Source organism: Myotis daubentonii, chromosome 8, assembly GCF_963259705.1.
Source record: "Myotis daubentonii chromosome 8, mMyoDau2.1, whole genome shotgun sequence".
In the NCBI taxonomy this organism is placed as follows: Eukaryota; Metazoa; Chordata; class Mammalia; order Chiroptera; family Vespertilionidae; genus Myotis; species Myotis daubentonii.
The window spans coordinates 68,174,791-68,189,173 of record NC_081847.1 but is presented as its reverse complement, the minus strand read 5'-3'; the positions used below and the strand labels follow the sequence as shown (position 1 = coordinate 68,189,173).

At 50.3% G+C, this 14,383-nt stretch overlaps 1 protein-coding gene across 3 annotated transcripts in view; it reads right to left on the bottom strand.

Annotated features, from left to right (window-relative positions):
* The window catches only part of PREX1 (phosphatidylinositol-3,4,5-trisphosphate dependent Rac exchange factor 1), a 176,963-nt gene that overhangs the window by 100,816 nt on the left and 61,764 nt on the right, over positions 1 to 14,383 (bottom strand). The window lies entirely within an intron of this gene.

Below are 14,383 nucleotides of genomic sequence, written 5' to 3'. Positions count from 1 at the left end.
ATCACTTTGCAGTATATACCTGTATTAACCCAACACATTGTACACAGTTACACGATGTTATAGGTCAAATATATCTCAATAAAGCTGGAAAAATGAACACACATGTGGGTATACATGTACATACACATACATATATGTACATATATTCTTTTTTAAATATATTTTTATTGATTTCAGAGAGGAAGGGAGAGGGAGAGAGAGACAGAAACATCAATGATGAGAGAGAATCATGGGTCAGCTGCCTCTTACACACCCCCTACCTACTGAGGATCGAGCCCGCAACCCAGGCATGCACCCTGACTTGGTCAATGTTCAACCACTGAGCCATACCTGCCGGGCTATATATATAATATTCTTATTCCTTTTCCTTTTTTACATTCCAAAAAATGGCAGCAAACACAGGATGTGCTGGCCCTGCTTTTTCTACTTAATATAACTTATTTATCTCTCCCTGTCATCACACAGGAAGCATCATATTCTCTTTTTACAGCTGCCCAGGATCCTACTGTATGGATGGACCACAGTCGGTCCTATCACTTTTTTCAGGGGCTCGGAAGAGAGAAATCATTTCTCTCCTGGGTGATGTGTCAGGCAACAAAGGAGAGGAGCAGTGGGGTCTGTAGGGGAACAGGCAGCGCACACCCATCGAAGGAGTGGCCCCTCCGAGGGTGGCCGGTGGGAAGGCAGCAGGCCCAACATCACCAGATGTTCTGGGTTTGAGTTTGGGGGGGGGGTGTTGTTATTTTTCCAAGAGAAGCCAGAAATTAGGATTTCTTAAAAGTAAAGTCTCCCAATTTTTAAATGTTGTCAAAATAGCCCTCCATTTCTGTGAGGAATTGGATATTAGGGGTTGAGCATGAAAGTGGGGGGACCAGAGTAGAGGGGTGCAGCCGTGCTGAGAGATGAGATGATGGTGGCCTGGCTGGTGTGGGTGGGAGAGCAGACACTGGAAGAGCTACTGAGAAAGTCTGGTGGACGGGCAAGGGGACAGAACAAATCTGGGACAGAAGGTGGAAATGGGAGACAGCACAGGAGGGAGACCTAGGCCAGTCATGCACTGCAAACCTGCCCGGTTTGTCTGGACTCTAGGACTCAGCCCCAGGTTGACCTGGCAACAGCCAGGTGGAGACCCTGCAAAAATGACTTCATGGTCCTGTCACGGCCACAGGGCCAGGATGAGCTATGGTGGCCAGCAGGAGCCCTCCCTGCAGCGGCTGATTAAAACACAGGGACTCCGGGAGGGAGGAGCCGGATGAGCACACACTGTCCCTGTCAGAGCTCAGCTGCAGGTTAATTAAGTGCATGTCTCATCCAACCACGCTTGTCTGAGGAGATCGCTAAGTGGTGGGGAGATGGAGGGAACAATCCAGAATGGAGGGAGCAGGGGAAGGTGCCAGGAAGGAGGCTGGCCCTCCAGAGATGGCTGTCGGATCCTTGCCCATCACCCAGAGAGGCGTCCATGGCTGTGATGAGGAGTGGCCACCTGCAGGTGTCCACATGGGGGGCCACAGAGAGGAAAGTCAGGGACACAGAGCGAGGCAGCTTTGCCTCTGCCCCACTCACCGCAGGGCAATCTCCACCAGCCCCTCCGCCTGTGTTTACATCCCCAGCCTGGACTTCTCCCCGATATCCAGACTCCTACCCGGATTTCTGCCAACCCGACATCCCCACCTGGATGTCCAAGGGGCATCTCAAATTTAACCATCCAAAGCCTAGCTACTGATCCTCCCTCCAACCCACACCACCAAGCTCTTCCCAGCCTGGTTAATGGCACCTCTGCTGGTGTTCCAGCCAACCCACCGGCCCACCCCAGTGGTCCTTGATCCTTGACCTCCTTTCTCTGACACTCCATATCCATCTCTTAGTATAGTAAATGCTATCCTCTTCACCCTCCGCATGTATTAGAAATCCGACCACTGATCCCCATCTCCTCAGCCACCCATCTGATCCAAAGTCATCATCTTTCCTGCCTGGACTAATGCAGTCCCCTCCTCCCTGTCCCCCCTGCCCCCCACCCCACCAAAAGTCTTCTCCACACAGACAGCCAGAGGGATCCTTTTAAATACTATGTAAATCAGATCCTGTCAATCCATGGCTTAAAACTCTCTACACTATACTTTTTTTTTTTAATATATTTTATTGATTTTTTACAGAGAGGAAGGGAGAGAGAGATAGAGAGTTAGAAACATCGATGGGAGAGAGACATCGATCAGCCGCCTCCTGCACATCTCCTACTGGGGATGTGCTTGCAACCCAGGTACATGCCCTTGACCGGAATCGAACCTGGGACCTTTCAGTCTGCAGGCCGACGCTCTATCCACTGAGCCAAACCGGTTTCGGCAATATACTTTTAAAAAGTCTAAATCTTTCCACAGTCCATAAGGTCCTAGTTAATCTCTCTAAACTCACCTTCCAGCATTCCATCCCCCCACACCTCAATAATCTTCAGCCATACCTTCATTCTCTCTATTCCTTCCACCTGTCAGGCACATTCCTGCCTCAGGACCTTTGCACATGCTCTTCCTACTAGTAGGATATTCTCCCCCAGCTCTCCTCTGGGCCAGCTTCTTCTCATTCATCAGGCCTTAGCTCAAATGTCACCTCCAAAAGGCCCTCCTATCTTCATGCACTTATCACCTTCCTGTCTGGCATTAAAAGCGGACTTAACAAACAAAAAGACTAAGGTTAAGCAATCTACACCAGCTCCTAAGAGAGAGGCCAAGACAAGAAGGGAGCATGGCTAGAAGGAAACTTTTACCCTAATCCAACAGCAGAGGCCAGGTTTGGAAACTGATGATTTGGTTTACACGGCAGTCCTTCTCCTCCCTGCTGTGTGTGTGACCTCAGGAAAGTGCATTAGCTTCTTTGAGCCTCAGTGTATTTTTCCCAAATATGGAGAACTTATTATAGTGTCTTGCCTTCCAGAATGTATCAGGATAAAGTAAGTGGAAGCTCCATGAGGGCAGGGACCTTGCCTCCCTTATTCCCAGCTGTCACCCAGGGTTGAGTCTAGCACCTGGCACTCAGAAACCAAAGGAAGGGATAGAATGTGCCTGGCACAGTGCCTGACACATGGCAGGAGCCTCAACTGGGGCCTCTTGGTAACCTGCTGGTTTTTCTTCTTAAAGGATAATGCGTGGAGGGGACAGGGCCCAGGAGTTCCTAGACGATATTTTAACAGGGCCTGTGATGCTGCTGGGAAATCCAGCCTCCAGCCTCCTCAGACAGGAGGGAGACAAAGCACAGCCAGGGAGAGCAGGAAGCTGGGCGTGCAGTGAGGCTGACCTAGATCGGGGCTTCCTGTCCCGGTTTCTTCACACGAGCAGGGCCACCACTATTGTGCTGGGACAATGAGAGGCTCGAGCCACCCACAGAGGAGCCGCAAACAGGCCAGTGTGATGGGCTCAATGGGCAGCTCGTCACCCGGAAAGAATGGGCAGGCAGGGGCTACGGGCCCAGCCTCGTGCTACTCAGGACATGACCGGCTTTTCCAGGCGGCGCCAATGCCCTTGGTGCAGGCGGGGATGGAAGGGACCCACTGGGGCAGCTCCCTGTCCCAGCCCTGACAGCTCTGGCACACTCGGCCAAAAGCAGCGCTCAGCCTGGAAACCTCCCATAGAGATGAGACTGTTCTCAGGGTTTCCCGGGCCGCCTGCGACCCTGCTTCGCCACGGAATCTTTGCCCGTGCCGCACGCCGCCGGGGCCACTGCCCTGCGTCTGCCCAGGTCCTCCTCTCTATGATGATGAGCATGAAGTACATCAAGGATCCAGAAAAAGACAGAGAAAAATTTAACACCCGCCCACAGAGGCATCATGGGGCAAATCTTAGCATTGAGCCAAATTTGCTGTAAACCATTTCCAGAAAGAACTTTATCCAATCTGGGGAGGTGCGGCCCGGGAAGGGGCATAAGGAGCCCTCAGAGGTACTGGCAATGTTCTTCTTGGTCGCAGGGGTGGGGGCTCAGGTTAATGCACATGCAAAGCCTCCTCAGCGAGCACCTAGGGTTAGTTCACTTTTCTCAGGTACCATGTGAACCCCCTCCCAGGACCAACAGGAAGAAATCCATGATTACAGAGGTGGGCCACCTGGGCACCTGCCCTCCCCACAAGGCACTCTGGCCCTGGAGGCGGTGCCTTTGCTCGCGTCCCATGTACCTGTGGATCGAGCGGCAAGAAAGAATACTATTTTACATATTGGATGACACACACGTTTCTATAAACGTGTTCGAGTAAGTAGCTTTTCCCATTCATGACATCTTCCACGTTTATCCACATCAACACACGCACTTGGCAGTACCTGCCATCCAGACCCCAGCCACACCCCTTCCCCAGGGGTGCCCGCCAGTACCCCTTCCAGCCGCCAGCACCCACATCTCTGGGCTTACCCAGAGCCACACAGCCAGAGGGGCAGAGGTGGGCCTCAAAGCCAGGCAGTCTGGCCTGGTGATTAGTCCCCTACACACATCATCAGTGAGTCACTACAGACAACGCACACAGAGCATAAGCATATAACAGGTAGCAGCGGCCCTAGGGGGTGCCCCCGGGAGCTGCCGTCTGTCTGGAACCTGTGGCCACAGCCTTGGGAGGATAAATCCCTCCCTGGAGAGAACAGGAATAGAAAGAAGCCTGGAAGTCACTCTCAGAAACTAACTGGCAACCTGATCGCTGAGTGGAGGGCCTAGATGCCCCCAAGGACATCCCCGTCTTGGCGAGGGTGACCTCACCAGACATATGGCGAAATCTGAGAGGGCCAGGGGACCAGTTAGAAAGGAGGGGAGGTGGGAGGCAGGGCAGCCCCAGACCATAGCAAGGACAGAGGAGAGGGGGTGCCTGAGGACTCCATCCTCCCATCTGGACTGGGTGACTAGAGGTCCAGGGAAGCAGAGTGTCACTGGGTAGCAGGGGTCTGCGTACAAGTAGTAACAATAAACTAGTAGTAACAACAGCACAGGAGGGCTTTGCACAGCCTGCTCTAGGCAACCCCATGCAAGCCAAATGCCCACTGACTCCTCCAAAGCCCAGATGCTATGCTCCATCCATTCAAGTTGTGGGCATTTATCCCACAGGGAAAAAGAAATCTCACACATGGCAACAAGATTTAGCTTCAGTATCTGATGTAGAATTCTATCATTTGGAGTTTAGTTAAGTAAACTGTCCATCTTTTTAAAAATATTTTTATTGATTTCAGAGAGAAAGAAAGAGGGAGAGATAGAAACATCAACAGTGAGAGAGAATCATTGATGGGCTGCCTCCTGCACGCTCCATACTTAGGGATTGAGCCCACAACCTAGGCATGTGCCCTGACCGGGAATCGAACCTGACCTCCTGGTTCATAGACCTATGCTCAACCACTGAACTACACTGGCCAGGCAAATTGTCTATCTTGACAAAAGAAAATCATGTTAAAACTGGTTTGCAGAAGTCTATTTAATGATACGAAAAAAAGGCTGTTGATGCATCTCTAACTCTAAAAATAACCCAAGTCACAGAAGAGTACAGAAAATGTAATCTAATTTGGGGTTAAATTAATTATTGCTACATAAACATAGAAAAAGAAAGTGCAGAATACCCTAAACTTGTGTGAGACAATGGCCAACATTACTGGCTGTCCCCTAACATCTGGTCTCTCCTTTTCCTTTAGAAATAGAATCCCAGCTTTTATAATAAAGGTGGTATTTCCCAACTTCCCTTGCAGCGAGGTGTGGCCTTGTGACTAAGTTTGGGCTAGCAGAACTAGATGTATTAGGCACAACCACTTGAAAGTATCCTTAGGGATGAGGAGACAAATAGGAAAGGAGTCTCTTCTGCTGCTCCTCCTTCCTACTGATTAGATAGCAAATGTGATGCCTGGAGTCAGGCAGCCACCCTGTACCATGAACGGACCGCCTTGTGTTGACCAGGATGAAGTAGCAATTCAGAAGGAGTTTATGTCTAATGACAGCAGAGCCTATATATCTGCCCAGAGCTGCCTATAATTCAGTAAGAAAGAAAAAAGTTTCATCTCGTTTAAACCACTGTTCTTTGGGCTCTATCTATAGCCATGAAACCTAAATCTGAGAGTAGAATTATCAGTGATTTCAAGTTTCTTCTTCATTTCTGTTTTTTCCCCAAGTTCTACAATGAACATGCTACCTGTGAGCCAAAAGTCCTTTGTAACATAAATGTTTTTCTTTTCATTTTTGGACAGGAGAGGTTACTAAATGTACTAGGCTCTCTCTTGCCCGCCCCAATTATCACTTCCTCAGCATCTTCCCTCAATTATCACCTCCCTCAGGAGGCTGGTCTGCATTCTCTCCTGGAGGACGCGGTGTGAAGAGGGCAGTGTCTGCAGGCAGAGAGGAGAGCAGGAGCCAGACAACAAGGCTTTCCTTCTGCAGTGGGGCCTCCGGGCTGCCCACCCTCCTTCTCTGTACTGACTCTGGAAACCACAGAGCTCCCCCCAGGAAGGTGCCCATCCTGGCCACACACACACAAACCCCCCCCCACCCCCCCTGTGAGCTGGCCTGGCTCTTCCACAACGTGGGGCAGAATAAACGGCCTTTCCCCATCTACAGCCCCTACTGCCACCCAGGCTGCGATTAAAAGCCTCCCCCCTCCATTCTCATCAGGCACCCCCTTTGGGGCAGGCCTGTGCTGAGAACAGGGACTCGCTGGCCCAGGACTTGCTTTCTCCAAAGACCCAATTTCAGATTTCAGACATCATCTCCAAGGAAGGTTACATGTTCAGTCACAGCTGCTGTACGGAGAGGACAGAGAAGATAACCTTCCTTTCACAACTTCAAACGTACTCCTTTATGTCACATCCCAGACAGCACCTTATGAATTATACATATTACACAGAACTCAAGTCATCCTCTAGTAACAGCGCAGGTATGCTGCACACTGTTCCATGAGCATACCCAGCAGTTCCATGAGGCCTCCACACTGTTCCATGAGCATGCCCAGCAGTTCCATGAGGCCTCCACACTGTTCCATGAGCATGCCCAGCAGTTCCATGAGGCCTCCACACTGTTCCATGAGCATGCCCAGCAGTTCCATGAGGCCTCCACACTGTTCCATGAGCATACCCAGCAGTCCGGCCTCAGGGCTCTTGCACTTGCTGTTCCTTCGGTCTGGAAGACTCTCTCCAGATATCCAAAGGGCCCTTCCCTTATTTCGTTCCCATCTAGAATCAAATGTCACTTCTGAAAGACCTTCTCCGACTGCCCCATGTAAAGCAGAAGCCCCCCCCCCCCACTCTACCTTATCCTTCCTCATCTCCCCCTGCAGCACTTGCCTCCACAGATACTTATCTATTCCTTTGCCTGTTGCCCATTTGCCCTCTGCAATGTCAGCTCCAGGAGGACAAAGACTTGTGAAGGCGGCACTCACCCCTGGGCCTAGACCAGTGCCTGGCACAGAGCAGAGCTCAGTAAAAATGAGCTCAGTGGGTGACTGATGACCGGCTTGTCTGTCCTCCCTACAATTCCATGAGCTATGCTGTGAGGATCCCCTTTTAAGGAAAGAGGAACCTGGGGCGTGAATCACCAACAGGGCCCTGGGGTCAGACTCTGCGTCTGGGTAACAGGGTCTCACCTTTCAAGGTGCTAAAGTGAGAACTAAACACAACACAGCTCCTGTCAACAGCCTGGTGCCTCTGTGTTTCCCTTGACCCCCACGCTGGGAGTCCCCCAGAGCCAGTGCGGCACCAGGATCTCGGGAGGTGCCCAATAAGTGCTCAAAAAACAAGCATGGAAGGGACAGGCACTTTTTAAAATATATATATATATTTTATTGATTTTTACAAGGAAGGGAGAGGGATAGAGAGTTAGAAACATCGATGAAAGAGAAGCATCGATCAGCTGCCTCCTGCACACCCCCTACTGGGGATGTGCCTGCCACCAAGGTACATGCCCTTGACCGGAATCAAACCTGGGACCCTTGAGTCCCCAGGCTGACGCTCTATCCAGTGAGCCAAAACGGTTAGGGCAGGGACGGGCACTTTAATTCCATGTTGCCCTGAACAAAAGTGGGCCCCTTACCACTGGCCTCAGCATAAGAGGCACTGTTCCTCGACCTATGAAAAGATTGGAGGCCTTAAAAAACGTGAGTGCTAGCCCCAAATTCAGAAAGAAAGCTGTGCTGTAATAATTAGTACATCTTGACTTACATGTCTACAAAGCACAAACTACGTCAGTGCATCAAGTACCAACCAGCTCTGTCATGGCTGACACACAGAGGGTGCCTGCGGGCACATTTTAGCAGGTTTACCATGACGGGAGCCTTGGGCTGGCTCCCTTCCCAGAAGCAAGCCCTGAGACAAGGATTTGGGTAAAAGTAGTTGAATTGGGAGATGACCCTGCAAACACAGGCAGGGAAGGGCAGCCAATATAGAGAATGCGATCAAGCGAGTGGTCAGGGTGGGTGACGGGGCTCGATTCCTTTCAGAACTAGGAGCCAGTGTAGAGCACGCACTTCTGAGTGATTCCCCCAGAGGGTAAGGGACCTGGGACACTTATACACCAGTCAGTCCTGTTGGTCGTTGATGGGAGGGCAGGAGGGGGCTGTGAATTCCCTGGCACTTCCGGTCTGTGCAGAGGCCACCCTGCTGGCCAGGCAAAGCCACCAGCAAAGACTGAAGGTGCTGGCAGTGGAGTACATAGAGCATCCTCAGGGAGTCCAAACCCTGATGTAGATAAACATGAACCTACTGGGTTTCCTAAGGAAACATCTGGAATTGGATCGACACCACTTATGGACCTCCTACTATGTGCCAGGGACTTTTACATTCACTCTACATTATTTTTACTTATTGATACTTGGTTTTTCCATCCTAAAAACAGTACTATTCTCAGTTCTATCCAAGTCCCCTGGGGTGAGGTGAGGGGGGAAGGCTTTATGAACTGTAGTGTGCCACCATATCCCCATGACCACCACACAAAGCCATTTGCTGCTTCGTCAGCACACCTCTCCACCTCACTCCATCCAACTGCCAAGCACATGACCTCAGTGAGTCACGGAACTTCTCAGAGTCTATTTCCTCATCCAAAAAAAGAGGCAGTTGTGGAGGTTTAAGGAAGATGATGCAGGTAAAAACTCTGTTACTACAAAGACTTCCTGTAATAAGTGGTACAGGGGCTGGGCCGAGAGAAGTGGACTGAACTACGCAAGGAAACAGGAAATTGCTTATGATTATATTCTGGGGGGAGAAAGCCATCAGCGGGTACTACCCATGCCAACAAATGTTACCCGGGGCCTACTGTGTGCCAGGCATCAAGCTGGGCACTGGAGACACAAAACACGACCTCAGGGTTTATTCATTCCTGCATTCATCCATTTAGTCAATGCTGACTGCACACCCACTATGTGCCTGGCACTGTGCTCAACAACACATCAGCGAATGAATAAGTCAGATTGAATTCCTGCCTCATGGAGCAGTGGCAAGACAGACTATAACTGGGTTTTTTAATAAAATGGCAGGTAAGGATAAGTGCTATGAAGAAAACTAAAGAAGAATGAGGGAACAGAGAGGGACAGGGCTGGGCAGCTATTTCACCGCCATGTTCAGGGAAAGCCTGTCTGAGAAGATGACATGTGAGCAGTGTTGACCACAAAAAAGAAAATGCCTACCAAGATGGACACATGGTGGCTAACTGGGTTGCAATTTAAAAACAGAGCCTAGCAGCCACTGCTGAGCAGGGGTCTCACACCAGCCATACTTCAGGGCGAGGCGCGCACTGAACTGTCCACCTCCCACCCTGAACTGCCTGCCTGAACTGCACTCCCGCCCTCTGAGCCAACCCTTATAAAGGAGCTCCCGGAATCATATTTCGACCATTCAGGGATGTGCCGCTATATCCTCATTAGCATCTTCACTGACCCATCAGAGTGGCTCCATTCCAACCAACTCAGGACACTGCTTTTTGGACCAATCAAACTGTGAGGATCTGGAGTCCTCATTTACATGAGGACAAGCCAATCAGGGACCAGAGGCAGGAACTTCTCTTTCTATAAGTCAGCCACCCTCCGGCTCAGGAAGCGCACCAAAGAGTGTGCTTGACCAAGCTGGACCTACAGCAATGAAGCGGTCTCGCCGGAGCAAAGCTGGGCTGCCTTAGTGGGCTGGAGCGGAGCAGAGCTCTCTCCTAGACAGAGTCCAAGCTGCAGCACTGGCTGCCTCGCCCCAGAGCCACCTTACAGCTGTGCTGTCCCACTGCCGTGCCGCATTGTAACTGAGCTGTAACACTATGAGCTGTCTCTCGGCGCTGCTCTATCACAATTGAGCTGTTTGCACTGCACACAATTTACCCCCTTCGTCTCACCCCAAATTGGGGACTATTTGGTGCCAATGGCCATCAGTTGACAGCAGCTTTTCAGGCACTGGGGTGAGGGAGCAGTTGTGTGGGTGTCTGAGAGAAGGGCATTCTAGGTAGAGGGAAAGTCAGTGCAAAGACCCTGAGTCATATTCGCCCTTCCAAGATCATCCTAACTAAATTACCTGTCCCTACGCCTACCCTGTTTTCTTCATCGCACCTGTCACTCTGAACATTATGTATGCCTGTGCGTTAGTCTACTGTCCATCTCCCCACCAGAATGTCAGTTCAAAGAAGGCAATGATGTTTGTCTGTCTAGGTCACTTATCCCCAAAGCTGAAGACTAGGCCCAGCACATAGGAGACCCTCACTCAATAAATATGCGTTTAACCGATTAATCAATTGGCTGGAAAACACTCCCCCTACCCATCCCCACCCAGTTTCTAAGTCCTAAAAAAAGGTGCCAGTTCTCACCCAGCCCCACCCCATCACCCACCATGGAGGAAGTTGAAGCAAAAACCCAAGTTGCTACAACCTGTTGTAAACAGGTCTGATGCAACAGTGGGGGGAGGGGAACCGCAGAGGGGAAGCCACCACTCTTCCCCACACAGACCCCACTCCAGGGGCGAGGGCCCAGCCTGCCATCTCCCTGAACTCACCAACGACTCACTATTCCTTCAACAAAGATTCATGCAGTACCTCCTGCGTGCTATTGAGCCCTCACTCACGCTAACGGGTCTCACTGATGGCCCTCAGGCATGTTTAGTTTGACCGGCAGTGGGCTTTGCGAAAATTCAGACCCACATTTGAATATCGGAGGTCCCATTAAAATCCCAGCAGCTTTCTGAAAAAGCTGACCACTTGTCTCAAATGCCCACAAGGATGCAGAAGGCTGTGGGAGCGTGGCAGCTCTCATCTCTACCCAGAGTAGATGCCCCTCTGTTTTCCACCACCCAACCTGCTGCCGCACTCATCTTCCAGCCGCGCCTTACGGAAATTTGTGTGTGAGACCCCCCACATCCTAGACACAAGCCTGACAAAGGTGAAACCTGCCAATTCTCCTAATATACTCACCCAGGACAGACATCACTAATGGAGCACAGATCCCTTTCCTGCGGAGTCTCCTCGATGCTGTTCAGAATTTCTCTCCCCTGACTGTTCTCACCTATACCATAATGTGGTTTGAGAGCCTTCCTATTCTAACCCCAACTTCTCCGCACCCCTGAGGGACCCTCAGCTTTTGTTCCTGAAGAATGGGCTCATCAGAATGGGATTACAGCAGGGCCCATAAGGGTGGGGCCCTGGCATTGGAATAAATAATTCTCTGTTGTGGGAGCATCCTATACATGGTAGGGTGTTAGCAGCATCCCAGGTCTCTACCTATTAGATGCCAGTAGCAGCCTCTAGTCGTGACAACCAGAAATGTCTCCAAATATTGTCCCAACGTCCCCTGGGGGGAAAGAGGGATCTCCCCCAGTTGAAAACTGCTGCATTACAGCATAGTTAAGAAAATGGCTCCAGAGCCAAGTATTTTGGGTACAAATCCCAGCTCAGGCCTTTACTGCCTGTGTGACCCTCAGCAGCTTCCGTGTCTCAGTTTCTTTCTCTATGAAGTGGGTTCCGATGGGTACACAGTTTCTTTTGGGGGGTGTTGAAGATGTCCTTAAATTAGAAGGTGGCAAAGGTTGCACAATTTCGTGAATATTCTAAAAACTACTGTGAATTACGCACTTTAAGTAGGTAAATTGTGTAGTTAGTGAATTGTGTCTCAATAACCTGTTATGCACATACACATAAAGGTAGCTACGTCGTGGGGTTTTGTGAGAACTCGATGTTAGGATAAAGTATGTGTAGGCACAAAATGAGCCTTCGCCTTATTATCAGCATCAGCCCAAGCTGATCTGGGGCTTGCAGGGGCGGGTGGCTTCGAGGAAAAGCCTAAAGTGACCGAGACCATGGTGGCTGGGAACAGGCTCCACTATGGGTGGTATTTCCCGCCGGAATGTCCCAGACAAAGCCAACCAAGTCCTTGGGGCCCCAGGACGCAGGGCGGGGTGGCTGGACGCCCTGGGGTCCCCGTGCCCGTCTGCAGCAGGACAATGGGTGGAATGTGGTCTCCTCTCCATGGGGCTGACACTTGACATCTGAAGACAATGACTTTCAAGAGGTTTTGTTTTTTCCTGGCCCAACTTTTTTTTTTTTTTCCAATCTCCCCAAACAATTGTCCCTGGAGTTGGTGGGGAAGCCGTCCCCCCTCAGCTTGTGAGGGATTGTGTTTGGAGAGTCAGGAAACAATGCACAAAAGTGAGAGAATGTAAAAATAGTGGCATTCAGGGAACAGGCGAGGGAGGGGGTCTCAGCGTGGAGGTTTCCTCTGGTTTCTTTTTCCCAGCCCCTGCGCAGGCCCCTGGGAGGGAATTCAAGCCTGAGAAGAGGCTGCTGAGAGCAATGCCAGGCTCAGGAGCACAGACCTTTGCTGCTCAGAAGCAGTTTGGGCTTTTAAATTTAGGGAGTGTCGGCTATGTTCCCACCGCCTGCCACACCCTTGCCTCGTCCCAGACAACCCACCCCGTTTTACAGAAAAGGAGACCGAGGTTCTCGTGGATGAAGCCCCAGAAAGTGCAGCTAAGTGGACCGAACTGGGATCTGACTTGTAGGCCACCAGAGGCCAGACACTGACCTTCTTGCCACATCCACTCTGACCTGGTCTTGTACAGGAGCCCTCACTCAACATCATCCCAGAACCTCCATAGGTTCTTGGAACTGTAACAAAGGACATATAACAAAACCAATTTTCCCACAGGCTAATGGATGTAAACCAGGATTACTTTTCTAGGCATCTCATCAAGATTATAATGAAATGATGCTGAACAAAATGATGTTATTCGAGGACCTACTGTACTCTCAGCTTCCCTAGCTATCCACCCACAGCCCACTGGTGATGGGACCACTTCACTGAAGTGGCCTCTTCCAGGTTCCACGAGGGCAGGCACCTTTGCCCCCGTGGTCCAGCATGGTGTCTGGCCTTCCAGACCCCAGAGGTGAGGGGAGTGAGACCTTCCAAGGGGATCCTGCAGGTGCCATGGGGCAGAGACCCCAACTGCCCTGGCCCACTGTGGTTGGCTGAATAACGCCCCCCCCCCGCAAAAAAAGATCCTAATCCCTGGACCTGTGAATATGTAACCTTATCCAGCAAAAGGGACTGTGCAGATGTGATAAAGTTAATGACCTTGAGGTGGGAGATTACCCTGAATTTCCAGCTGGGCTCAGTGTAACCGCAAGGGTCCTTACAAGTAAAAGAGGGAAAGAAGAGGGTGAGTGTCAGGGTGATGCAGCGAGAAATACTCCTCTGGCTACTGCTGGCTTTGAAGAGGGAGCAGCCAGGAGTCAAGGGATATGGGCAGCCTCTGGAAACCAGAAAGGCAAGTAGATGGCTTCTCCCCTGAGCCTCCAGAGGGAACATGGCCCTGCCAACAACTTGATTTTCGCCCTGCACATCCCATTTCAGACATCTGACCTCCGGAAATCTAAGATAATAAACCTGTGTTATGTGACCAACTCCATAGGAATCTGTTGCCACAGCAGCAAAAGAAAACTAGTAAAACCACTTAGCTTGAGACGTGTCCATGAAAGAAAAAATAAACTTCCATCACATCTCCATTCATCGCAGCTAAACATAATCCTACTATCCCATTATTATCATGAATACATAATAGATATACAGTACAGTTATATATTTCATACGTTATTTGTCTTATAATTAGTAAGCTGTAAAATGTCTTCTTTCCTCACCCCTAACTGTCTCTATTAACAAATATTCATTAAGGACAGATGGTCTGATAACAATAATTAGCATAGTAGTTATCATAATAGAAACTATACTGAACTATCCAGCTCTACTCAGTTCTTGAGTTTAGAGAGCAAGAAGCCATTTAGTAAGATCAGGACACCAGGTTATCTGAACCATATGATGCCTGTGTTTTCAATGGGGTATGAACCCTAGAACCAGCTGCAATGTATGTGAAGTCCTTACCATATGCCAACACCAAGAGTGTGTGAGGGGGTGACTGCTGCAACCCCATTTCAGAGA